The sequence below is a fragment of the Phyllobates terribilis genome, unplaced genomic scaffold, assembly GCF_046119375.1.
Source record: "Phyllobates terribilis strain yellow unplaced genomic scaffold, ASM4611937v1 Scaffold_46__1_contigs__length_10046794, whole genome shotgun sequence".
Classification (NCBI taxonomy): Eukaryota; Metazoa; Chordata; class Amphibia; order Anura; family Dendrobatidae; genus Phyllobates; species Phyllobates terribilis.
Window position 1 is genome coordinate 7363550 of NW_027362806.1, and position 27116 is coordinate 7390665.

General features: G+C 47.6%; 1 protein-coding gene across 1 annotated transcript in view; it reads left to right on the plus strand.

Moving 5' to 3' along the window:
• The first annotated feature begins 347 nt into the window (after positions 1–347).
• The window catches only part of LOC141191469 (uncharacterized), a 126707-nt gene continuing 99938 nt past the window's right edge, over positions 348–27116 (plus strand). The window contains exon 1 of the mRNA XM_073661371.1: positions 348–406. The gene's annotated coding sequence lies outside the window, so the exon portion shown is untranslated. The remainder of the gene's footprint in view (positions 407–27116) is intronic.

Consider the following 27116-nt stretch of genomic DNA (forward strand, 5'->3'; position numbering starts at 1 on the left):
CCGAATCAACTTTGCCCTCATGCATAGTATTGACATGTTTAGCCAGGGGTGTATCCTTTTTATTAACAATATCACGTATTGCTCTGGTCCGTACACCTCGTACACACGCGACTCCACTCCGTACGCCTCCTACATGCGTGGCTCTGCTCCGTACGCCTCGTACACACGCGGCTCTGCTCCGTACGCCTCGTACACACGCGGCTCTGCTACATCCACACTGTAAACCCCTCCAGACCCCACACATAAACTTCAGCTCATCCAGCACCATGACAACCAGCACAGCAGAGTCCTGCATCCACTGAGGCCCCTGATCATGTGACCCCTGACTCCTCCCCTCCTGTGACCTCATCACAGCTCCTGTGCGCAAACAACAGCCATATATGTGGTGGCGGCTCTGCAGGTGGAGGTATGTGGAGACCCCCATTACTGGGCGCAGGGGGCATTAACCCCTTCAGCACGGAGACTCTTTTGGGGTCTTGTGTTGCCCCTTTATAAGAATCATAAGGTTTTTGTTCTGTTTCCTGTAATAGATACATACGACCCAACTATGGAGACAGGAAGGGAGGAAACGTATTGTTCTCATAGTACAGGACCCCCACAGTGTAATGCCCCCATTATGCCCCATATGCAGGATGTATGATGCCCCCACACAGTGTAATGCCCCCATTATGCCCCTTATGCAGGATGTATGATGCCCCCACACAGTGTAATGCCCTCATTATGCTCCTTATGCAGGATGTATGATGCCCCCCCACACAGTGTAATGCCCCCATTATGCTCCTTATGCAAGATGTATGATGCCCCCCCTCAGTGTAATGCCCCTATTATGTCCCTTATGCAGGATGTATGATGCCCCCACACAGTGTAATGCCCCCATTATGCCCCTTATGCAGGATGTATGATGCCCCCCACAGTGTAATGCCCCCATTATGCCCCTTATGCAGGATGTATGATGCCCCACACAGTGTAATGCCCCATTATACCCCTTATGCAGGATGTATGATGCCCAACACAGTGTAATGCCCCCATTATGCCCCTTATACAGTATGTATGATGCCTCTGACGCGCCCCCTGGGCCAGTGTTGTTTGGGGGATACCCGGAGCCGGATCAGATGGGGGTTGTAGTCTCCGAGTGGCGGTGACCCGGTCCGTGCCCAGGGTGTCAAGCTCAGTGTGTGGCAGTCTTTACAGATGTTATTAGTTCTTAGTGTCGACTACGCCACCCGTTGATTTGCGGTCAATACGGCCGCCGCTGCAGCAGGGTCCGCTGAGGCTGGTGGTATGTGTGCAGCTTCGGGTAGTATAACCCCCAACGGGAGGGGTATAGCCTCAGGGGGTCAGGTGTAGAGGATGGTGGTAGTGGTGGTGCAGTGTGGATGGTAAGAAGACTCAGAGTCGGGCTGTGCAGTTCAGGGTTTTTACTTACTGCTGTTCTTGTGGTCACTCTGGCCTTAAGTGACCACCCGAGCCGTGCTGCGTCCACCAGGTCCTGGACTCGGCCAACCCCCAAGCAATTCTGGAGCGTGGTCCTGAGCTCCCTTTCTGACTGTCCTCTCTACTGGCCTTTCTCACCAGGGGTCCACTTATATCCGGCTCCCTCGGGCCTCTTGGTGGGTGCACCTCTTCGGGGTTCCCTGACCCTATGCCTGGTGTGCCTTCTTAGTGGACTTAGTGAGGGGCTGCTCCACATATAATGACGCAGCCTCCGGTTCTTAGCTGAGGGTTGTTTCTCTCCTCCACTAATTTGGGATCCGGTTCCCTTGCGTGCCAACCCTTCACCCTTCTGTTCTAATTCTGGGTTCTTGGGGTTCCTTCTTCTCCCCCTCTGGGTCCTTCTTTTCTCCTCTCTCTCTCTTCAGGCTCTCCTGGACCTCTCTACAAAAGACTGACTGTCTGACTGACCCTGATCTAACATGGTTCCCACCTTATATACTCCCTCTATGTGTGAGCTCAGGTGACCAGCACCCAATGAGCTCCTAGCATTACCCAGATTGCTCCCCCTATCTGCCCCTACACTACTGGGATGTTCCACCCCCCTCCCACTCCAGCCAGGGACAGACACTGTCGTACCTGCACATATACCTAGTGGGAGTACCATCGGTCTGTCCCTCGGAAATGGGATGTATGTAGTGCATGCAGCTAACTGAGCTCAGTTCCACACTCCATCCTTACCCGGGAGTGGAATATCACACCTCTGGGTTGAGGTGCAATACCCCTGTAGCAGCCGAATCCTCAGGGTGCTACATTCCCCCCTGGTAAATCACAGCACGTCCTCGGGCTGTAAGAGAATAAACATCCAAAAACATACAATTTTTTTCATAACAACATTAACATATAAAACATTATATATCTATAAAACTTTTCATAAATAACATTCTTGTCTTGTTCCTCCGGCCACGATGCTACTTGTGACCGGGTAAAGTGCGACAGTCTCTTGTGGAAGAAAAACAACAGTTTCCTATAAAACCAGTAGGGGGCGCCTTAAAAAGCGCAACTATATACAAGGGGAATATGGCCGCTCTCAGTCCTCGGCCAGGTATTAGGAAAGGGATGACCGCTCTCAGTCCTCGGTCAGTGGGAATAGGGACACACGGGTTTCAGTTCAATTTGCTGGTCCCAACGGGGACTATATTTTAACTAGAACAGTTCTTATACCCCGACGGGTAACTATGTACAGTCTCTTTACCGTACTTTAATGACGGCGTCCTCCTGCTCCTTCTTCAGACCCGTCCGGGTCCTCTTGCTCCTCCTCACACCGCAGCTCCTCCTCCGTCAGGCGATGCACATGGAGGGCGTAGGGTCCTTTGGCACACTTGTGCCGGGTGAACGTGACCTCGTCCCCTACGTACAGGTCACGACCTCTGTGTCCCTCCGGCAGATGGCTTTCTACGTCTCTGCGAGTGACAAAGACGTCGCCGGGGGTATGATGGTCTTTTATGAAGCCCCACCCATGCTGCAGGTTGAACTTAATCACAGTCCCGATGGAACGGGGACCATGAGCTGCACGGGGGTTCCTCCTGGTCCGGCTCTTCTGCCCTGCGCTCTGTTCCTGCAGCCGCTGCTCACGGATCCGCCTCTCTTTCCGCTCTTGCTCGAAGGCTGCCAACTGCTGGCGGCAGCACTCCACTCGCTCTGCTGCGGCTGCCCGCGTTTCTTGAGTGAACCCCATGAGGTCTCCTCCGGTGGGGTCCCACTCGAACTGCGCTTCTTCCAGCGGGAGCGGGGTCCTTTTAACGGGCTTCGGAGCCAGAATCAGGGGCTCGCACAGGGGCCTTGCTCTTCGGAGTTCCAGTTGGTAGTACTCCTGGGGCCATACAAAGGGCTGCCCATCCGGGCACGTGTGCTGGGCAAATAGATCTTCGCCCAGGTGCGGCACTCTAGATGTTGAGGGCGCGGTGGTGGAAGCGGCGCCCGGATTGACCAGGCCTTGCGACCAGGCCTGGGGCACCCTAAAGGTAAAGGGCACCGTGAAGACGGCGGCGCCCGGGTGTTCCTGGCCTTGCGACCAGGCCTGTGGCTCGGCAGAGGTAGAGGGCGCTGTTGGTACTGCGGCGCCCGGGGGCACTCGGCCTTGCGACCAGGCCGGTGGCTCCGCGGAGGTAGAGGGCGCTGTTGGAATCGAGGCGCCCGGAGGTACTAGGCCTTGCGACCAGGCCGATGGTATTTCCTGCTTCGCCGCACTCAGGATTGAGGCGCGTGACGTCACAGGGGTCGCGGCCGCGGCTTCTGCTTGAGGCCTAGTCTGGCACGGTGACGATGCAGCGACGGGCACGGCAGGGGGAATTTCGGGCTCTGCGACGGGGAGCTGGGACAGGTACACGGTTTCTCGGCTCGGGGTAGAGACGTCCCCTTTACCTGCCTCCGTCCGTTCAGCTCCCTTCTCGGCGCCGTCTCCTGCCTTCATTCCTCCTGCGCCATCCTCAGAGGCGGTCTGTCTCCTCGTCTCGGGCGGCGTGCTCCGCTGACGGGTTCCGGTCTGCTGGGCCATCTCACGGCTCCACTCTGTCAGTGTTTCTTGCTGCACCTGGGCCATCCTCCGTGCGAGGCCCTCCAGCGCGGTCTGTGCACACTCCCGGTCTCGGGGGAGCTGTGCTAGGATCTCCACTAAGCCTAGTGGGGTTGTTGCTTGCAGCAGGCTCCTGACCACTGGGTCGGTGCTGCCTGTCTCTCCCTCCATCTCCGGGTACGCTTTCTCTGGACTCCTCTCCAGACTTCTTGTCTCCGGGTGCGCTCTCTCTGGACTCCTCCAGGCTGCACCCATCTTCGTTCTTTTGTTCTGTCTCCGCCCACATTGAGGGTGGTCCCGGGGCAACTTAGTGATTGTCAGTTCCAGGGGCAGTTCTCTCACGCTGATGGACACTTCCAGCATCACAGTCTCTGTTGGTGGGCGCGGTTTCCGCTTTTGGCGCCATTCTTCGACCTGGCCCACGATGGGAGGTGTCCTCTTGCCATCCTTTGGCACGCCCATAATGGCGTCCGCTCTTCCAAGGCGGGAAATCTTTGGAAATGGCGGGAATCGTCTCCCAGTGGCGGGAAACTCCATGGATGGCGGGAAAAAGCTGCAAATGGCGGACAACCGGCGGGAAACGACCTGTGATGGGGTCCGTTGGCGGGGACCCTCCGGAACCGGCAGGAGACTTCTTTTTGAGGGAACGGTGAACTTTTCTTCAGGCACGCAGTACCCGGTGGTTGCGGGCACGTAATCCTGCCGACTACGCCAAAGTTGACGCGCCCCCTGGGCCAGTGTTGTTTGGGGGATACCCGGAGCCGGATCAGATGGGGGTTGTAGTCTCCGAGTGGCGGTGACCCGGTCCGTGCCCAGGGTGTCAAGCTCAGTGTGTGGCAGTCTTTACAGATGTTATTAGTTCTTAGTGTCGACTACGCCACCCGTTGATTTGCGGTCAATACGGCCGCCGCTGCAGCAGGGTCCGCTGAGGCTGGTGGTATGTGTGCAGCTTCGGGTAGTATAACCCCCAACGGGAGGGGTATAGCCTCAGGGGGTCAGGTGTAGAGGATGGTGGTAGTGGTGGTGCAGTGTGGATGGTAAGAAGACTCAGAGTCGGGCTGTGCAGTTCAGGGTTTTTACTTACTGCTGTTCTTGTGGTCACTCTGGCCTTAAGTGACCGCCCGAGCCGTGCTGCGTCCACCAGGTCCTGGACTCGGCCAACCCCCAAGCAATTCTGGAGCGTGGTCCTGAGCTCCCTTTCTGACTGTCCTCTCTACTGGCCTTTCTCACCAGGGGTCCACTTATATCCGGCTCCCTCGGGCCTCTTGGTGGGTGCACCTCTTCGGGGTTCCCTGACCCTATGCCTGGTGTGCCTTCTTAGTGGACTTAGTGAGGGGCTGCTCCACATATAATGACGCAGCCTCCGGTTCTTAGCTGAGGGTTGTTTCTCTCCTCCACTAATTTGGGATCCGGTTCCCTTGCGTGCCAACCCTTCAGCCTTCTGTTCTAATTCTGGGTTCTTGGGGTTCCTTCTTCTCCCCCTCTGGGTCCTTCTCTTCTCCTCTCTCTCTCTTCAGGCTCTCCTGGACCTCTCTACAAAAGACTGACTGTCTGACTGACCCTGATCTAAGATGGTTCCCACCTTATATACTCCCTCTATGTGTGAGCTCAGGTGACCAGCACCCAATGAGCTCCTAGCATTACCCAGACTGCTCCCCCTATCTGCCCCTACACTACTGGGATGTTCCACCCCCCTCCCACTCCAGCCAGGGACAGACACTGTCGTACCTGCACATATACCTAGTGGGAGTACCATCGGTCTGTCCCTCGGAAATGGGATGTATGTAGTGCATGCAGCTAACTGAGCTCAGTTCCACACTCCATCCTTACCCGGGAGTGGAATATCACACCTCTGGGTTGAGGTGCAATACCCCTGTAGCAGCCGAATCCTCAGGGTGCTACACCTCCACACAGTGTAATGCCCCCATTATGCCCCTTATGCAGGATGTATGATGCCCCCACACAGTGTAATGCCCCCATTATGCCCCTTATACAGTATGTATGATGCCTCCACACAGTGTAATGCCCCCATTATGCCCCTTATGCAGGATGTATAATGCCCCCCCACACAGTGTAATGCCCCCATTATGCCCCTTATGCAGGATGTATGATGCCCCCACACAGTGTAATGCCCCCATTATGTCCCTTATGTAAGATGTATGATGCCCCCACACAGTGTAATGCCCCCATTATGCCCCTTATGCAGGATGTATGATGCCCCCACACAGTGGAATGCCCCCATTATGCCCCTTATACAGTATGTATGATGCCTCCACACAGTGTAATGCCCACATTATGCCCCTTATGCAGGATGTATGATGCCCCCACACAGTGTAATGCCCCCATTATGCCCCTTATACAGTATGTATGATGCCTCCACACAGTGTAATGCCCCCATTATGCCCCTTATGCAGGATGTATGATGCCCCCCCACACAGTGTAATGCCCCCATTATGCCCCTTATGCAGGATGTATTATGCCTCCACACAGTGTAATGCCCCCATTATGCCCCTTATGCAGTATGTATGATGCCCCCACACAGTGTAATGCCCCCATTATGCCCCTTATACAGTATGTATAATGCCCCCACACAGTGTAATGCCTCCATTATGCCCCTTAGTCAGTATGTATGTCCCACACAGTGTAATGCCCCCATTATGCCCCTTATGTAGGATGTATGATGCCCCACACAGTGTAATGCCCCCATTATGCTCCTTATGCAGTATGTATGATGCCCCACACAGTGTAATGCCCCCATTATGCTCCTTGTGCAGTATGTATGATGCCCCCACACAGTGTAATTCCCCTTATGCAGTATGTATGATGCCCCTCACACTGTAATGCCCACCACACAGTGTAATGCCTCCATTATGCCCCTTATGCAGGATGTATGATGCCCCCCACAGTGTAATTCCCCCATTATACCCCTTATGCAGTATGTATGATGCCCCCATTATGCCCCTTATGCAATATGTATGATGCCCCCATTATGCCCCTTATGCAGTATGTATGATGCCCCCACACAGTGTAATGCCTCCATTATGCTCCTTATTCCGTTTTTTATGCCCCACACAGTGTAATGCCCCCATTATGCCCCTTATGCAGTATGTATGATGCCCCCATTATGCCCCTTATGCAGGATGTATGATGCCCCCACACAGTGTAATGCCCCCATTATGCCCCTTATGCAGGATGTATGATACCTCCACACAGTGTAATGCCCCCATTATGCTCCTTATGCAGTATGTATGATGCCCCACACAGTGTAATGCCCCCATTATGCCCCTTATGCAGGATGTATGATGCCCCCCACACAGTTTAATGCCCCCATTATGCCCCTTATGCAGGATATATGATGCCCCCACACAGTGTAATGCCCCCATTATGCTCCTTATGCAGTTTGTATGCACCACACAGTGTAATGCCCCCATTATGCCCCTTATGCAGTATGTATGATGCTCCTCTTATGCAGTATGTATGATGCCCCCACACAGTGTAATGCCCCTTATGCAGGATGTATGATGCCCCCACACAGTGTAATGCCCTCTTTATGCCCCTTATGCAGTATGTATGATGCCCCCACAGTACCGCCCGAGGTCCTGCAGTTGGAATAATCCCTCTGGAGTTGGTTTTCCCTTTGCCTGCTCCCCTCCATGTATACCCTCGAGCATGTATACATGCATGTAGGGGAGCAGCCGGCCTTACTAGATATCGAGGCTTTGTACAGTAATATACGGCCTGAGGATGGTATCAGAGGAGTAAGACGTTTCTTTAAATCGAGATCAGTAGAGTGTAGCAGACATAATGACTTCATGGCGGATCTTCTAAAATTCACTCTTACTCATAACTACTTTCTTATTGACAGGCAGTACTTCCTCCAGCTCAGGGGTACTGCGATGGGGAGCCCCTGTGCCCCCTCATATGCTAACTTATCCCTGGACTGGTGGGAGGAATCCACAATATTCAGAGATGATTATAAGTGTGGGATCCATATACTGGGGTATGGTACAAATATATTGACTACATTTTTATCATCTGGTCGTGGACGAGTGAACAATCTTTTTAATTTGTCCTGGAACTCAACATCAATAGAGTGGGCCTTAGATTTACATCTGAATTTAATTATAATAATAATATTTTTTATAGAGCCAACATATTCCACAGCACTTTACAATTTTAGGGGAGACTTATACAGACAATACAGACTTTACAGAATAAGCTTAACTCAGATGTTAAAAGGAGTGAGGGTCGCAAGCTTACAGTCTATAAGGAAATAGGGGAGACACAAAGGTAAAATGTACATATATTCTATAATACAGCCTTAATATGCTAAATAGGGTAAGTACATAACACTACATGAACTGGTCGCCAGCCAGTATGTGTACAGTACAGACAGAGGCTAATCAGTGCATGGATGGTATGAGCATGATTTTGAAGAAAATTTTAATATGGGCCAAACTGGGACAGTTAGATAAGTGTGTTAAGGTGATGGGCCAGTCTAAAGAAATGTTTTTTTTATGGCACGCTTAAAACTGTGGATATTAGGAATTAATCGAATTGTCCTGGGTAGTGCATTCCAAAGAGTTGGTGCAGCATGCAAGAAATCTTGGAGACGAGAGTGGGAGGTTCGGATTATGGAGGCTTTTAGTTTTAAGTCATTGGCAGAATGGAGGGCACGGGAAGGGTGGTAGACTGAGATGAGGGAGGAGATGTAGAGTGGTGCTGAATCGTGGAGCGCTTTGTGGGTGAGGGTGATAAGTTTATATTGAACTCTGTATTGGATGGGTAACCAGTGCAATGACTGGCACAGGGAAGAGGCATTGGTGTATCTGTTGGTGAGGAATATGATCCTGGCTGCTGCGATAAGGATGGATTGGAGAGGGGAAAGTTTAGAAAGAGGGAGACCGATTAATAAAGAGTTGCAATAGTCTAGACGAGAATGAATAAGAGCTACAGTAAGAGTTTTTGCCGAGTCAAAGGTAAGACAGTTTCTGATTCTAGAGAAGTTTTTGAGGCGTAGATGACACGAGCGAGCGAGTGATTTGATGTGAGGAGTGAAGGAAAGACCTGAATCGAGTATGACCCCAAGACAGTGGGCATGTTGCTGGGAAGTAATGGTGGAGCCACAAACTGAAGTGGCAATATTGGGCACAGGTAGGTTAGTGGATTGAGGAAATACGAGTAGTTCAGTGTTTGACAGATTCAGTTTTAGATAGAGGGAGGACATAGTGTTAGAGACGGCGGAAAGACAATCACTGGTATTTTGTAATAATGCAGGGGTGATGTCTGGAGAAGAGGTGTATAATTGGATGTCATCAGCATAGAGATGGTACTGAAAACCTAATCTGCTGATTGTTTGTCCAATAGAAGTGGTATATAAGGAGAAAAGAAGGGCGCCTAGGACTGATCCTTGAGGAACCCCGACAATAAGGGGAAGGAGAGAGGAGGAGGAGCCGGCAAAAAACTCCGTGAAGGAGAGGTCAGAGAGGTAGATCCACAGTGTCGAATGCTGCAGAGAGATCCAGGAGAATCAGCAGGGAGTAGTGACCATTAGATTTGGCTGTTAGTAGATCATTAGAGACTTTAGTGAGTGCAGTTTCAGTAGAATGTAAAGGGTCAAGAAGGGAGTTATCTGAGAGATAACGGATTAGACGGGAGTGGACCAGGCGTTCCAGGTGTTTAGAGATAAAAGGAAGATTGGAAACAGGTCTGTAGTTGGCCATGCAGTTCTGGTCGAGGGATGTTTTTTTAAGTAACGGATGTATGCTGGCGTGTTTAAAAAAGGAGGGAAAAATACCAGATGAGAGGTAGAGGTTGAATATTTTAGTTAGGTGAGTGGTGGTGACAGCTGGAGAAAGGGACTGAAGGAGATGTGAGGGAATAGGGTCACTGGTGCAGGTGGTAGAGCGAGAGGAAGCAAGGAGCCTTATCACTTCTTCATTCCATGACTGGTTCGAAGTCAGAAAATGAGCAAGATGCAGTGTGGGAGGGAGGAGCATGCATAACATTTGGGGATTGGGAGAAAATTTCCTGTCTGATATGGTCAATTTTTTCTTTGAAATAATTGGCCAGATCGTTAGCGCTGAGGTCGGTGGTCGGGCTTTGTGCTGTTTGATTAAGGAGAGAGTGAAAAGTGTCAAACAGGTGTTTTGGCTTATTGGTCCGTGAGATGATGAGGTTGTTAAAGTAGGTTTGTTTGGAGAGGTGAAGGGCGGAGTTATAGGTTTTAAGCATAAATTTATAATGGATCAAATCTTCAGCCAGATTAGATTTTCTCCACAGCCGTTCGGCACCTGGAGCACCGCTGGAGAAAACGTGTTAACAGCATGTGCCAGGGTTGTCCTCATCTGCGCTGAGTTGTTCTCTGTGTATGAGGTGCGGCTTCATCCAGGGCGCATAGCAATATTTCGTTATAATGCTTCAGTGCAGAGTCGGGACATGAGAGGGAGGAGATTGGGGCCAATGATGATTGCAACTTTTTCATAAATTTCTGGGTGTTAATGGATTGTATATTTCTATAGGTGAGAAAAGTGGGGGGGTCTTGAGCAGGTGACAGTTCTTGACAGAGAATGAAAGAAGGTTGTGATCAGAGAGCGGAAGAGTAGCGTTCGTAAAGTCATGTATTAAACAGAGCCGGGCGAAGATCAAGTCAAGAGTATTTCCATTTTCATGTGTAGGAGAATTAGTAAGCTGTGAAAGGCCGAAGGAGGAAGTTAGCGATAAAAGATGAGCTGCAGATGGAGAGAATGGATTGCCAATTGGGATGTTAAAGTCTCCCATGATGAGGGTGGGGATGTCATAGCATAGAAAGTTTGGAAGCCAAGTGGCAAAATGATCCACAAACTGACGGGAGGGGCCCGGAGGGCGATAGACAACCGGCACTCGCAGGGAGAAGGGCTGGTAGAGTCTGACTCTGTGGTCCTCAAAAGAAGGGAAGATAAGTGAGGGTACTGAGGATATAACCTGAAAAGTACATTTTGTTTAGAGGCCAGACCAACACCAATTATTACCCGTTGCCGTTCCTGTATGTACTGATCAAGAAAGATTGAAATGGGACCCTAGGGACACTCATCTACCATAAACCACCAAGCACTTATAAACTATTGAAGTGGGATAACCACCACTCCCATCCCCATACAAAGAGGAAAACCCAAGGGCCAATTTTTACGGTTGAGAAGGTACTGCTTGAATGTCACAGATTTTAATATACAGGCAATAGACCTGAACACCCAATAAAGGGATAAAGGGTACTCATGGTACATTTTCGATTCCGCATCATTTGCAGAAAAATGGGAGAGACAGACACTCCTCCATACCAATCCAAGAGACCAAGAAGAAGATTGGACTACACGAGTAAGAAAAACTTACGACAATCAGAGTGATTGTATCTTTCATATCCTCAGAAAACACTGGGATATACTTGTGGTCGACCCGGACCTGAGGGTGCTGTGGAATCTACTCCCACAATAACTTTCAGAAAGGGTTGGTCAATTAGGGACCTTTTAGTGCACAGTTTCTATAAAAAACCTGCACCCAAGGGGACTTGGCTAGATAGAAGAATCTGTGGTTTCTTTAGATCTGGAGAATGTTGTACATGTAATTGGATGAGACCATGTAAATCTTTCTCTAGTTCCTCCATGGTTAAAATCTTTTTCCAGTGGGATTATTCCAGCTGTAAAACCTCAGGACTAGTATATATGGCCACATGCACCTGCCCCCTAGAATATGTAGACAAGATCAAGAGGAAGTCTAGCAGGAGAGTAGGGGAGCATTTGGGCGATATACAGTTATATGAAAAAGTTTGGGCACCCCTATTAATCTTAAGCTTAATGTTTTATAAAAATTGGTGTTTTTGCAACAGCTATTTCAGTTTGATATATGTAATAACTGTTGGACACAGTAATGTTTCTGCCTTGAAATGAGGTTTATTGTACTAACAGAAAATGTGCAATCTGCATTCAAACAAAATTTGACAGGTGCATAAGTATGGGCACCCTTATTATTTTCTTGTTTTAAATACTCCTACCTACTTTTTACTGACTTACTAAAGCACTTTTTTGGTTTTTTAACCTCATTGAGCTTTGAACTTCATAGCCAGGTGTATGCAATCATGAGAAAAGCTACATAAAGTGGCCACTTGCAAGTTGTTCTCCTGTTTGTATCTCCTCTGAAGAGTGGCATCATGGGCTCCTCAAAACAACTGTCAAATGATCTGAAAACAAAGATTATTCAACATAGTTGTTCAGGGGAAGGATACAAAAAGCTGTCTCAGAGATTTAACCTGTCAGTTTCCACTGTGAGGAACATAGTAAGGAAATGGAAGAACACAGGGACAGTTCTTGTTAAGGCCAGAAGTGGCAGGCCAAGAAAAACATCAGAAACGCAGAGAAGAAGAATGGTGAGATCAGTCAAGGACAATCCTCAGACCACCTCCAGAGAGCTGCAGCATCAACTTGCTGCAGATGGTGTCACTGTGCATCGGTCAACTATACAACACACTTTGCACAAGGAGAAGCTGTATGGGAGAGTGATGCGAATGAAGCCTTTTCTGCAAGCACGCCACAAACAGAGTCGGCTGAAGTATGCAAAAGCACATTTGGAGAAGCCAATTTCTTTTTGGAAGAAGGTCCTGTGGACTGATAAAACCAAGATTGAGTTGTTTGGTCATACAAAAAGGCGTTATGCATGGCGGCAAAAAAAACACAGCATTCCAAGAAAAACACTTGCTACCCACAGTAAAATTTGGTGGAGGTTCCATCATGCTTTGGGGCTGTGTGGCCAATGCCGGCACTGGGAATCTTGTTAAAGTTGAGGGACGCATGGATTCCACTCAGTATCAGCAGATTCTTGACAATAGTGTTCAAGAATCAGTGACAAAGTTGAAGTTACGCAGGGGATGGATCTTTCAGCAAGACAATGATCCAAAACACCGCTCCAAATCTACTCAGGCATTCATGCAGAGGAACAATTACAATGTTCTGGAATGGCCATCCCAGTCCCCAGACCTGAATATCATTGAACATCTGTGGGATCATTTGAAGACCGCTGTCCATGCTCGGCGACCATCAAACTTAACTGAACTGGAATTGTTTTGTAAAGAGGAATGGTCAAAAATACCTTCATCCAGGATCCAGGAAATCATTAAAAGCTACATGAAGCGACTAGAGGCTGTTATTTTTGCAAAAGGAGGATCTACTAAATATTAATGTCACTTTTCTGGTGAGGTGCCCATACTTATGCACCTGTCAAATTTAGTTTGAATGCAGATTGCACATTTTCTGTTAGTACAATAAACCTCATTTCAAGGCAGAAACATTACTGTGTCCAACAGTTATTACATATATCAAACTGAAATAGCTGTTGCAAAAACACCAATTTTTATAAAACATTAAGCTTAAGATTAATAGGGGTGCCCAAACTTTTTCATATAACTGTATGTCATGGTCGGGAGATCCCATTAGTGAGACACATGAACAGTGCACATCGAGGTGAAACCGGAGACCTCTCCTTTTCTATCATTGAGGTGGTTAAACCCAATGTGAGAGGAGGTGATCACAATAGATGTATCCTCTGAAAGGAAAGTGAGTGGATTGTTAGACTGGATTCACGAGCCCCTAAGGGACTAGTGTTGAGCCACCCCCGTAGTGTTCGAGTTCGGTTCGGTTCGTCGAACACCCGTGTGTTCGCCGAACTGTTCGTCGAACTGTTCGTCGAACACCTTCGAACACCGTTAAAAACAATGGCAGGCAAACAAAAACACATAGAAACACATAGAAAACACCTTCAAAGGTGTCCAAAAGCTGACAAACTGCTCAGAAGACATAACTAACACATGGAAAAGTGACAAGTACATATAGTCATGCGAAAATAAAAGAGGTGGAGGAGTAAAAGGAGGGGGAGACACAGATATAGGCATGTCATGCCCTTCTAAAATCCAAAAAGTGAGAAGCCGACACGGCCAGTCCGCTCCTGCCCGTGCCACCTCCGTGTCGCCGGGTTTGTGCCAGAGCCGCGGTGAACCCTGACGGCCAGCCCCCCTCTCCCAATACTGGTGCCTGTCCGCTGGTGGGTCGAGCGAGCCCCCCTGTGGTGGAGGCAGCTCTAAGCTTTTTAATTTAAATTGTCTCTCTAATTTGAATGAATACACTTTAAATCCATTTACAAGGATCTATTGGAGGGCAAGTCTCATGCCAGCAGCCGCGTAATTCCAGCTCCAGTAGCGTCCACTAAAGCTGCTGCAGTTAAAAAGCTTTTATAAGGATCGAGCTCGGCTGTCCACCGCAAGGCATCCTAATGCCAGTCCCAGCCCCTATGCCTTGGGGTGCCTCCTGATGCTCTTCACTAAGTATCCCATGGTCCCGAATCATTTCCTTTGAAAAAATTAAGTGTCTAAACTACAGGTGGTGTAGCTTGCTTAACAGCCGGGATAATCCGCTGACTAGCAGACACTGCTACTAGGCACAAAGTATTTCCTGGGCTAGATGCAGTTAAAAATTTGTAATTAGATACTCTCGTTGGATGCTGAGAAAGCATTCCATAGAGTCTCCTGGCACGCCATATATGATTCTCTTAAAAAGCTTGGGGTAGGGGTCTAGGGGACCCTTTTATAGCCAAAATCACGGCCCTGTATCGCAATACGTCACCTAGGCTGAAGATAAATGGAACTGTAGCACCCTGAGGGCTCAGTTGCTACAGACATATTGCACCTCACCCAGAGGTGTGATATCTCACTCTCAGGTAAGGATGGAGTGTGGATCAGGACCCGACACCTGCATGCATTACACCACATTGCCGTGGGGCAGGGCGACCAATATGCCCCTGAGATGGGCACGACAGTCCCTGTCCCTGGCTGGAGTGGGGGGAGGGAACACTGAGGAAGGGGAACCCTGTAGTGCAGGAGCAGGGAGGAAGCAGTTCCTGGGTGCATTGAGAAGGGAGTATAAAAGGTGGGCACCATCTTAGTTCAGTGCAGAGAAGTCTGAGCAGAAGTGGCAGGGAGCAGGGGCTCTGCATGAGCTCTGCTCCGGAGGCGGGCCTAGTAACAGAGGCCCAGGCCTGGAAGAGGGAGAAGGAAGGAAGAGGAGCGGAGAAGTCTCCAGGAACGAGGAATGAAGGGATCCCAGGGGTGCGGACGGGCGAGTCGCCACCGCATGCCCGAATCCACCTGCGTGGAGGGGTCAGGCCAAAGGGGGAGACCGGTCCCCGAACTAGTGGAGGCAGGAAACGACCCTCAGCTAGAAACCGGAGGCTCTGACATTTTATGTGGCGCAGCCCCTCGCTACACCCGCTAGGAAGGCACCACATAGGGTCAGGGAAACTGGCGCCAAGTTTACCAAGAGGAGGCCCGAGGCAGCCGGACAGAAGTGTTGGTAAGAAAGGCCAGACAAAGGACACACAAAGGGGGTCCTGTGAAGTGCTCCAAAGTTATCTGGGAGTTGTCTGAGCCCCTCACCTGGTGAGCACAGTACGACGTGGGCAGCCGTTACCTGCAGACGTGGTCTGGATAATAAGAACTGTGAGTAAAGGCCCTGGACTGCATCACTGACTCCGTGTCGTTACTGCTGCTGCCCTGCACCATCACCCCCATCCTCCGCATACACTGCCCTGAGGCTATACTCCTCCCGTGGGGAGTTATGCTACGCTCTGCTGCACCCACAACACCAGCCTCAGCGGTCTGCCCTGGAGCGGCGGTTCACTCTGACCGCAATCCACGGGTGGCGTAGTCGGACATTTAAACATCAAAACCACATAAATAGTTCCGCCACTGGTTTGACCGCCCTGAGCCACGGAACCGGGTCGCCGCCACGGAGACTACAACCACCAGCATCCACCAAAAAGGGTCCGGCTCCGGGTGTCCCAAGGCCCAGGGGGCGCGTCAGAACATTTTCATCACCTTTCACAATCACCAATGGGACAAGGCAGGGATGTCCTCTGTCCCCTCTCTTATACATCCTAGTGACGGAGCACCTGCTCTCATCAATTCGCCATAACCCCAATATTAGGTGGATTGAGGTGGGAGGCACCGAGTACAAGTGCTCTCTATTTGCTGATGATGTCCTAGTATATATCACTCAATCACATATATCCATCCCTGCTGTTATGGCTGAAATAGATCACTTTGTTACATGGTCAAATTTTAAAATCAATGCAGCGAAGTCTGAGGCCCTCGATGTCTCCCTCCCCAAATCCATATAGGATTCCATCCAGTCCAACTTACCCTTTGCCTGTCCCTCACAGGGTATCAAATACTTAGGAATTCCTATTCATAGAGACCTCTCCCATCTATGTTATCTTAATTTTGGGCCCTTTATTGAACAACTCCATACAGACCACGGTTGGCAAGTTAGAACTGTAAGATTCACTACGTGAACCACTGGTGTTTTGTGGAAAAGCACATGTACACTGCGTTCCAAATTACTATGCAAAAAGTGTTTAGGAGTGATAAGGGAAGAATTTGTTTGTTTGTCAGTTAAACTCATTGATGGTGATGTGTGTCAGGGCTCTTTATATCACTGTAAGCAATTGCAGACACCTGTGCTAATTAGTTTGGCAGGTGTGTCCAATGAAAGGCAAGACTACTTAAGAAGGCTCTCTCACATTATTAAGCAGCCTACATTTTCTGCCAAAATGGGAAAGAAAAAGGATGTGTCGGCTGCTGAGAAGCAACAAATTGTGGAGTGTTTAGGTCAAGGCATGACTACAATCAACATTGTGCGATGATCAGGATGAAGTGTCTTGGCAATCAAGAAGTATGTAGCTGATTCACAGTACACACGTGTGCGTGCTGATAAGGGCAAATTGAGGACTCTTTCCTACAGGCAATTACGTCAGGTTGAAAGAGCAGCGGCCAAAAAGCCTTGTCATAGCAGCAGACAAGTTTTTGAAGCTGCTTGTGCCTCCAACGTCCCCCGAACAACAAGATGCAGGGTCCTTCAGAGGTTTGCAGCTGTGCATACGCCATCCTGTCGACCTCCTCTATCCACTTCACACAAGCAGAAACTGCTCCAGTGGGCCAAACATTACATGAAGACTGATTTCAAAACTGTTTTGTTCACGGATGAGTGCCGTGCAGCGCTCGATGGTCCAGATGGATGGAGTGGAGGATGGCTGGTTGATGGACACCCCACGCAAACACGGCTACAGCGCCAACAAGGAGGAGGTGGAGTAATGTTTTGGGCTGGAATCATGGGGAGAGAGATTGTCGGCCCCTTTAGGATCCCTGAAGGCGCTAAAGATGAACTCCATAATGTATGTGGATTTTCTCAAACAGCACTTCCTGCCATGGTTCAAGAAGAAGAACCGTGTATTTCACAGCAAGATCATTTTTCTGCATGATAATGCACCATCTCATGCTGCACATAAAACATCTGCATCTCTGGCTGATATGGGCATAAAAGGGGACAAACTTATGGTGTGACCCCCATGCTCCCCTGACCTCTACCCCATTCAGAACCTTTGGAGCATCATTAAAAGGAGTGTCTATGATGGCGGGAGGCAGTTCACATCTAAGCAACAGCTCTGGGAGGGTATTCTGTCCTCATGCAAAACAATTGAAGCAGAAACCATCCAAAACCTGACAAATTCAATGGATGAGAGAGTTCAGAAGCTCCTTTCGAACAAGGGGTCCTATGTGAAAATGTAACATCACCTAGAATAAAGTTTTGAGTTGAAAACTGTTTGATTTCAGTTTCTAACAACCTGCTAATGCTTATAATTTCAAAAATGACCATTTTTTTGGTCTTTATTAAAATGAAAAGGTTGATCGAAAAGTTTGGGGGATCTAAGAGTGTGGCAACCCAGTAGTCATGATTACTTCGAATTCTGACAATATGAGGGTCATGCTGCAGGTAGTGCAGCAAGAAGGCACTTATGTGTCTTGTGCATCTCGGAGCCCCAAAATTATTTTCCGGGCCAGATGCAGCTAAAAATTATTTTTAATTTTAAATCTGGTGAAGCTTTAGTATAGATGGCCTAATAGGATCAGTGCTGCACACTGCTACAAAGCCCAAATTATTTTCCAGTCAAGATACAGATAAACATGATTAGTAATTTGAAAGCTTAAAACGGTTGGTAGGGTGATTTTAACCAATCATCAAGCTTTTACTCTCCCCAGGATGACACAGGGGTAGAAAAGTCGTTTCGGATCCATGATTTGTTCATCTTTATGAACGTGAGTCTGTCTACATTATCAGTGGAGAGCCGCGTGCGCTTATCTGTCAGCACACCACCAGCAGCGCTGAACACACGTTCAGACAGAACGCTGGCTGCGGGGCATGACAAGATCTCCAAGGCGTAAGTGGCTAGCTCCGGCCATTTATCCAGATTGGAAGCCCAAAAAGAGCAAGGGTCCAGTGACACAGTCGTGGCTTCAATGTTTACTTGGAGATACTCCTGTACCATCGTCTCTAGGCGTTGACTATGTGTCAGACTTCTTGTCTCCTGTGGCCTTGCAAAGGATGGGCTAAAAAAGTGGTGAAATGATTCCGCAAAATTGATGTTACCAGCAGATACTGTGGTTCTGTTACGGTTTGAGTGCTGAACACTTGACGGTCCCACGGTTGGCAAGTTGGAACTGTGAGATTCACTACGTGCACCACTGGTATTTTGTGGAAAAGCACATGTAAGATTCTGCAACAGTCTCTGCTGATACTCCTGCATGCGTGCATCCCTTTCTATGGCAGGAATAATTTCTGCAAATTTACTTATGTACCGGGGATCTAACAGTGTGGCAACCCAGTAGTCAGGATTATTTCTAATTCTCACAATTCGAGGGTCATGTTGCAGGTAGTGCAGCAAGAAGGCACTCATGTGTGTTGCGCATCCAGGAGCACCAAGTCCCTGTTGTGTTGGTGGCGAGGTAACAATCATGCTTCCTTCCTCTGTCCTCTCCCCCCAACCTCGCACAACAGAAATGTGATCAAGGTCTCCCTCATCTGATGAGTCTTCCATCAGTTCGTCCTCCACTTCTTCCTGGGCTCCTGCACCTTCCTCACTAGTTTGGCTGCTACCATGCGCCCTGGTAAAACCATCTCCCCCACCCTCACATGCCTGCCGCCTTGGTGCTGCCGACCGTCTGGACCTTGCAGATGTTAGCCCTTCCGCATACAACTCCTCCTCCTCTACTTCCTCCACCTCCTCTTGTGCCACCACCTGACTCCGAATTCTGTTTAACATGTGCTCCAGCATGTAAATCACCGGAATAGTCATGCTGATAATGGCATCGTCAGCACTAAACATCTTCGTCGCCATTTCAAAACTGTGCAGAAGGGTGCATAGGTCCCTGATCTGAGACCACTCCTCCAGCGTGATTTGCCCCACCTCTGAATCTCGTTGGCCCAGGCTATACGTCAGAACGTATTGCACCAGGGCTTGTCGGTGCTGCCACAGTCGCTGCAACATGTGCAGAGTTGAATTCCACCGGGTAGGCACATCGCATTTTAGCCGGTGAAGTGGCAGGCCCAACGACTTCTGTAGAGATGTAAGTCGCTGAGCTGCGGGATGCGAACGGCGGAAGTGAGCACACAGCGACCGTGCCCTCTGCAGAAGGCCATGTAGTCTGGGATAGTGGGCTAAAAATTGCTGGACAACCAGGTTCAACACGTGAGCCATACAAGGCACGTGTGTGACATTGCTCCGGCGAAGGGCCGTACCCAGGTTTGCAGCATTGTCGCACACGGCCTTCCCTGGTTTCAGGTCCAGTGGAGACAACCATTCATGAAATTGGTTCTCCAGAGCTGACCACAACTCCTCAGCTGTGTGACTCACATTTCCCAGACATTTCAATGTAAAAACCGCCTGATGACGTTGAGCCCTACTGCCAGCATAGTAAGGAGGTGTGCAGGATCCCTTCTGCGCAGTTAGAAAGCTTGTGGCATGACCAGACAGGCTTTGGGTGCAGGTGGAAGACCGAGAGGAGGTTGAGGAGGCAGAAGCAGTGGAGGAACTTTGACATAAAGAGGATTGACGCACAACTCGTGGGGACGGCAAGACTTGGACAGCAGCCCCTTGTCCTGCTGTCACCATAGTTACCCAGTGCCCAGTCAGCGACATGTAACGCCCCTGTCCATGCCTACTCGTCCAAGTGTCTGTGGTGAAATGCACCCTGTCACACACACAGTTTCTCAAATAAGCGGTGATGTTGTGTGCGACATGCTGGTGGAGCGCAGGCACACCTTTCTTTGAGAAGTAGTGCCGACTGGGCATCTGGTACTGGGGCACTGCGACGGACATAAGGTCTCGAAAATCCTCTGTGTCCACCAGGCGGAAAGGCAGCATTTCTGTAGCCAAGAGCTTGCAGATGGTGAAATTCAACCTCTTAGCTTTCTCATGGCTAGGAGGAAATGGTCTTTTACTTGTCCACATCTGAGGGACCGAGGGCTGGCTATTGTGCTTAGACGGGGTTGATAAGGGTGTCCCCGGCAAACTGCCGGTCTGTGAGGAAGATGCAGGCGGACATGTTAGGTTGCCTTGATCCAAAGGTGGTGCTATCGATGTCGGACAGCGCTCAACACCAGCTGGTGTTCCCACCTCCAAAGAAAATGATGACCTGCCAATCACGCTGGCTGTTGCGGGTAAAGAGGTGGCAGGTCTGCGCCCCAAAACAGGTGTGACTGCTGTCCCCCCAGTCACAGAGGATGAAGAGGCCGCGGATGCACAAGATATGGCAGACGGTGGTTGGCCCGGCCGGCTAGGCCGCATTGTAGCACACTGAGCTTCCCACTGCAACTTATGCTTCATGTCCATGTGCCGGTTCATGCATGAAGTACTCAAACTCTGTATTTTTTGGCCTCTACTTAGCTTTTGCTGACAAATGTTACAGATAACACGAGTTGGGTCATCTTTATCGATCTGAAAAAATGCCCAGGCTATGCAAGGCTTAGCACCCATGCGACCTGAAGAGCCACCACGACTTGTGGTGAGAGGCAGAGTTGTGTTTGAGGATGCAGTTGTTGACGTGCTTCCAGTACTACGTCTCTGTCCAGGAAGGCGCAACCTGACCTCGTCGTCACTAGCATCTTCCTCCACCTCCTCTGCTGACCTCATCTCTTGGCTGACTGTGGGTTGACAGTAAGTGGGATCTCCAACCTCATCATCATCACCCTGTGTGTTATCACACCCGTCGTCCTCAGAGCCAACCTGTTCCTGCCCTGACAAAAAACTAAAGTTGTCGCTCCAATCAGGTATTTGAGTCTTATCATCGTCTTCCTCATTGTCTCCACCAACAGGAGTTACAGTTTGGGAATGAGGGTCTACATTATGGTCAGAACCTTCTGCGTCTGGTCCTGGATCCGACTCATAAAGATTCTGGGCATCAGTGCAGATCATTTCCTTGTCTGGATTCACAGAAGCGCTGGAGTCGACCTCTGATTCCCAGGCTATAGTATGAGTAAACAGCTCTGCAGACTCAACCATCTGTTCTACCTCATACTCAGACGGGCAGCTGGAGATTTGGGAGCTGTGAGGAAGCAAGTGCGATTTGGGTGACACCTTTGAGGACTGGAGTATTTGTGATGTTGAAGTTGATGTGGAGGAGAGCCCACTTAAAGGAGCACTTGATATCCGTTGAAGCACCTGCTGTTTTTGTGCCTCATCTGGAATTTGTAGCGATTGGCGTGGCCGTAAGAAAGGGATCTTATCACATTGTCCGCTAAAAGAAGTAGACATTTTAGTTTGGCTGGAAGATGGTCTTTCTTCTGCAGATGTTACTGTTGCTTTAACACCTACCCCACGGACACAACCTTTTTTCCCCTTCCCAACACACCTATTCCCCTTTCCACCAGCAGCAGGCCTTTTTCCACTCATTTTGGTGGTTAACTAATTCACAACTCTGGAGTTGTTTGCACAAAAAAACAATGGATGGTAACCGAGCAGAGCTGAGTGGCCAAACTGTGGTATTAGGCCAAAACTATTGGCTGGGTTAGATGCAGAAAAAAATTATATTCAATTTGCAACCTGATGGAGGTCAGTATAGATGGACTAATACAACAAGTCCCACACACAGCTAGAAGCCCAATATTTTTTCAGAGGTAGATGCAGAAAAAAATATATTCAGTTTGCAACCTGATGGAGGTCAGTATAGGTGGACTAATAGAACAAGTCCCACACACTGCTAGAAGGCCAAATATTTTTTCAGAGCTAGATGCAGAAAAAAATTATATTCAGTTTGCAACCTGATGGAGGTCAGTATAGATGGATTAATAGAACAAGACCCACACACAGCTAGAAGCCCAATATTTTTTCAGAGCTAGATGCAGAAAAAAATTATATTCAGTTTGCAACCTGATGGAGGTCAGTATAGATGGACTAATACAACAAGTCCCACACACAGCTAGAAGCCCAATATTTTTTCAGAGGTAGATGCAGAAAAAAATATATTCAGTTTGCAACCTGATGGAGGTCAGTATAGGTGGACTAATAGAACAAGTCCCACACACTGCTAGAAGGCCAAATATTTTTTCAGAGCTAGATGCAGAAAAAAATTATATTCAGTTTGCAACCTGATGGAGGTCAGTATAGATGGATTAATAGAACAAGACCCACACACAGCTAGAAGCCCAATATTTTTTCAGAGCTAGATGCAGAAAAAAATTATATTCAGTTTGCAACCTGATGGAGGTCAGTATAGATGGATTAATAGAACAAGACCCACACACAGCTAGAAGCCCAATATTTTTTCAGAGCTAGATGCAGAAAAAAATTATATTCAGTTTGCAACCTGATGGAGGTCAGTATAGATGGACTAATACAACAAGTCCCACACACAGCTAGAAGCCCAATATTTTTTCAGAGGTAGATGCAGAAAAAAACATATTCAGTTTGCAACCTGATGGAGGTCAGTATAGGTGGACTAATAGAACAAGTCCCACACACTGCTAGAAGGCCAAATATTTTTTCAGAGCTAGATGCAGATAAAAATTATATTCAGTTTGCAACCTGATGGAGGTCAGTATAGATGGATTAATAGAACAAGACCCACACACAGCTAGAAGCCCAATATTTTTTCAGAGCTAGATGCAGATAAAAATTATATTCAGTTTGCAACCTGATGGAGGTCAGTATAGATGGACTAATACAACAAGTCCCACACACAGCTAGAAGCCCAATATTTTTTCAGAGGTAGATGCAGAAAAAAATATATTCAGTTTGCAACCTGATGGAGGTCAGTATAGATGGACTAATACAACAAGTCCCACACACAGCTAGAAGCCCAATATTTTTTCAGAGCTAGATGCAGAAAAAAATTAGATTCAGTTTGCAACCTGATGGAGGTCAGTATAGATGGACTAATAGAATGATGCTATGCCCAAAAGATTTTACTTCACTAGGTGCAGTAAAAAAATTGGTATTCTATACACAGGTGGTATATCTTGCAACACAGATAGGCTACTCCACTGACTAACACACTCTGCAATAGGCCAAAAAGGATTAGCTTTGCTAGATTCAGCCAAATGCTGTGAAAAAAACTTGCACAGCACTGGCACAGACCTGCCTGGCAAAAACTGATAGGAACTGATGTAACCTAGTCCTGAAAAGGACTCCATTTACAATTAGTCTTTACTCCCACAACCTATCTATTTAAGAGCACAGACCTGCCTGATAAAAGTCGTAGGAAATGCTGTAACCTAGTCCTTAAAAGGACTGCACTCACAACTATTCCCTACTCCCAAGCTATCTGTAGATTTGTGCGAAAATTGGCTTGAAATTAACAAGGTATAGCGCACACAGCAACAGCGGTGCCGTCTAACACGCAGCTGCAGCAGTGAGAAAATGGTGGCGACGGGGAAAATGGCTTGGTCTTATAGGGCAAGGACATGTGACATACACTGCCAATGACACATGCCCTTGCTTGTGTGAAAAAAAGCACTTCGCTCCGTGTGTGCACTGCTGATAGGCTGACAGATTGCACCTCCCCACTGTAAATGCGGGAAAGAGAAAAAAAAATGGAGATCTTCATTATTCCTGCAGAGATCCATCCCCTGCCCCTCCCCCCACCCCGCTGTACACTCAAACTGCGTATTAACATTAATTTTCATCATTACTGAGAAAAAATCCAGTTATGATTTTGGTGCACGAACAGTTATCGAACATAACCTCGAACAGCCGAATTTTTCTCAAATTGTTCGTGTTCGCCGAACGGCTCGAACACCGCCCAAAACAGCTCGAATTTGAGATTGGCGAACAGTTCGAGTAGAACAACGCACATCTCTATAAGGGACTCAATGAGCAAATTTCCTATGCCTGTTTTGTGGGAATACAGCCCCATTCTGGATAATATTTTTGGATTTTATGCTCTACCCATTGCTAGTCAGTTCCCTGTGAATGGGGTTCACATATTGTTGTGCTTCACCGAGATATCTGAGCTTCTATATCAGAATTATTACTTATCAATTATATTCCACTTATACTATTTCGTCATTAACCCTCCGTCACATACAATAGGCCTGACAGGCACATCTCTTTTACTTTCATTTCTCCTTCCTCACCAGATTGTGAGGAAATCCCCTCCCTCCAGGTAGTCTCCTGTCTCTAGCAGCTCTGTGAAACCTCATACCACAGTTGGATTGCAGAGCTTCAGGAGGACAGATATAACTGCGCTAATCTCTCACTTCTCACGTCACGTCACGTCACACTCAATAAGGTTGGTATTTTATGTTTTTATTCATCACAATTGTTTATTTAGCTTGTTTTATGAATGTATAGCACAAAGTGTGAGGATATTTCATAGAAATAAGGCAGATTAAAAAAGAAAGTGTGCTGCTCAGGCATATACAGTAGTTCCCTAACACATATTCCTTCTCTTGCTTCAGATTATCTGCTGAAATGGAGAGGAAAATGTACAATTTATCAAAAAACCTTGACGTTGAGGAAGTAACAAACATGCTGTTAGATGATGCAGACCCCACACTGAATGAGGATTTAGGAGAGGAAAGTGAAATTGATTCTCATGATGAGGTGGAAGTATGTGAAGTGGATTCTGAAACAGAGCAAGATGGTGACAGTGATGAGGATGAAGATGTAGAATCTTATTATATGGGAAAAGTTAAAAAAAACCAATGGAACAAGAAGCCACGCCAGAAAAAATGTAGGGAACCTCAAAACATTATTACTCACCTTCCTGCAGTTATAGGAACTGCAAGTAATGCAAAAACTGCAGTTGAATGCTGGAATAGTTTATTCACAGATGACATTCTGGACTCTATTGTCACATATACCAACCAATATATAGACATTATAAAGGACAAGTTCATCTGCAACAGAACCATCAAGGCCACAGATGAAATAGAACTGCGTGCTTTTTTTGGATTATTATACCTTGCAGGAGCTTATAGGGCAAATAGACAAAGTTTGGAGGAACTTTGGAGTAAAGATGGGGATGGAGTTGAAAAATTTGGCCTTGTTATGTCCATAAACAGATTCAAGCTTATAATTTGTTGCCTTCGGTTTGACGACAGAACTACCCGAACCGAACGTAAAACACATGACCGACTTGCTCCAATTCGTGATATATTCCAAAAATTTGTTGAAAACTGTAAAAAAAAGCTATTGCCCTGGGGAGAATCTCACTATTGACGAAATGCTCCCTGGTTTTCGTGGTAGATGTGCCTTTCGTCAATATATTCCATCAAAGCCTAACAAATATGGAATAAAAATGTATGCCCTTGTTGATGCCAGTAAGACCTACACTTACAACCTGGAAGTTTATGCAGGAAAACAACCAGAAGGTCCTTACTGTGTCAGCAACAAACCCAGTGATGTTGTAAAAAGACTGGCTGAGCCCCTATTTGGATCGGGTCGCAATATAACAGCTGACAATTGGTTTTCAAATTGTGATCTGATTGATTATCTGAAAATGCAGAAGCTTTCATATGTTGGAACTGTAAGAAAAAATAAAAAAGAATTGCCTACACAGTTTGTAAGTGTGAAAGGGAGACAACAGTACGGCAGTATGTTTGCATTCCATAATGGAAAGGTTTTGGTTTCCTATGTACCACAAGCAAAAAAAATTGTACTTCTTCTATCAACACTTCATGATGATGATGCCATCGATCCTGGGACTGAGGCACAAAAAAACCCGGAGATAATTACATTTTATAATGCAACCAAAGGGGGTGTTGATACAGCTGATCAGATGTGCTCAACTTTCAACGTCAGCAGAAACACCAAACGCTGGCCGATGGTCATATTTTTTGCTATGTTGAATTTGGGTGGTATAAATTCACAAGTCATTTACCTTGAAAACAAGCTTGAACCACTCCGTAGACGATTCTATCTGAAAAAATTGGCCCATGAACTAGTGCTTGGAGAGCTACGCAGGAGAAGTATGAAAACAATCGGTATCCCCTCTCGCCTTCAAGTTCAGCTCAAAAGATTCCGCCCAGAAGATGATAGTGAAAATTCACCACCTGCACCACCTCCCAAAAGAAGGAGATGCACCACCTGCACCACGAAAAGCGGAATCAGAAGGCTTTCTAATTATGAATGTCACAAATGTCATAATGCAATCTGCCTGACACATGCAAAAATGATGTGTAATTCTTGCTCTTTGCTCTGCAAGTGTAATTTTTCTGGGGAAACTTCAGGATCTAATTCTGATTGAATATGTGTTTAATAGTACTTAAGGTACCTTAAAATTAAGTTTGTTTCCATAAATTTTCTTTGCAGAGTTTTTGGACAGAGTCGAACTGGGGACTATTTGGCGGGAGTTTTGAAATGTTTGTATTTCAGAGTTATTAGTTTTATGTTAAGTAAATGGGGGTTTTTTTGCACCTGATTATGTGTAGTCTCTTTTATTACATCCCTATGAAGGTCACTGATCACTTTTAGAGCACTGAAATTGCAAACATTAGATATTATAGGTATTTTTCTAGCCTGCGGCGCCTGACAGTCACATTGTATGTGAACTCGTTAGAACCGATATTGTATGTGACGGAGGGTTAACAAGTGTGGTGATCCTTGTGTATTTCTAACTGTGCAATAGAGGTCAAATTTGACCATTTAGGAATATACTGTGGGCCACCATCCCATATTTTTGTAGTGATAAAGTAGATCTACATGCCTATTACATGATGGGGGGATGTGCAGTACTTGTTTTTAGTCTCCCATGATGCTG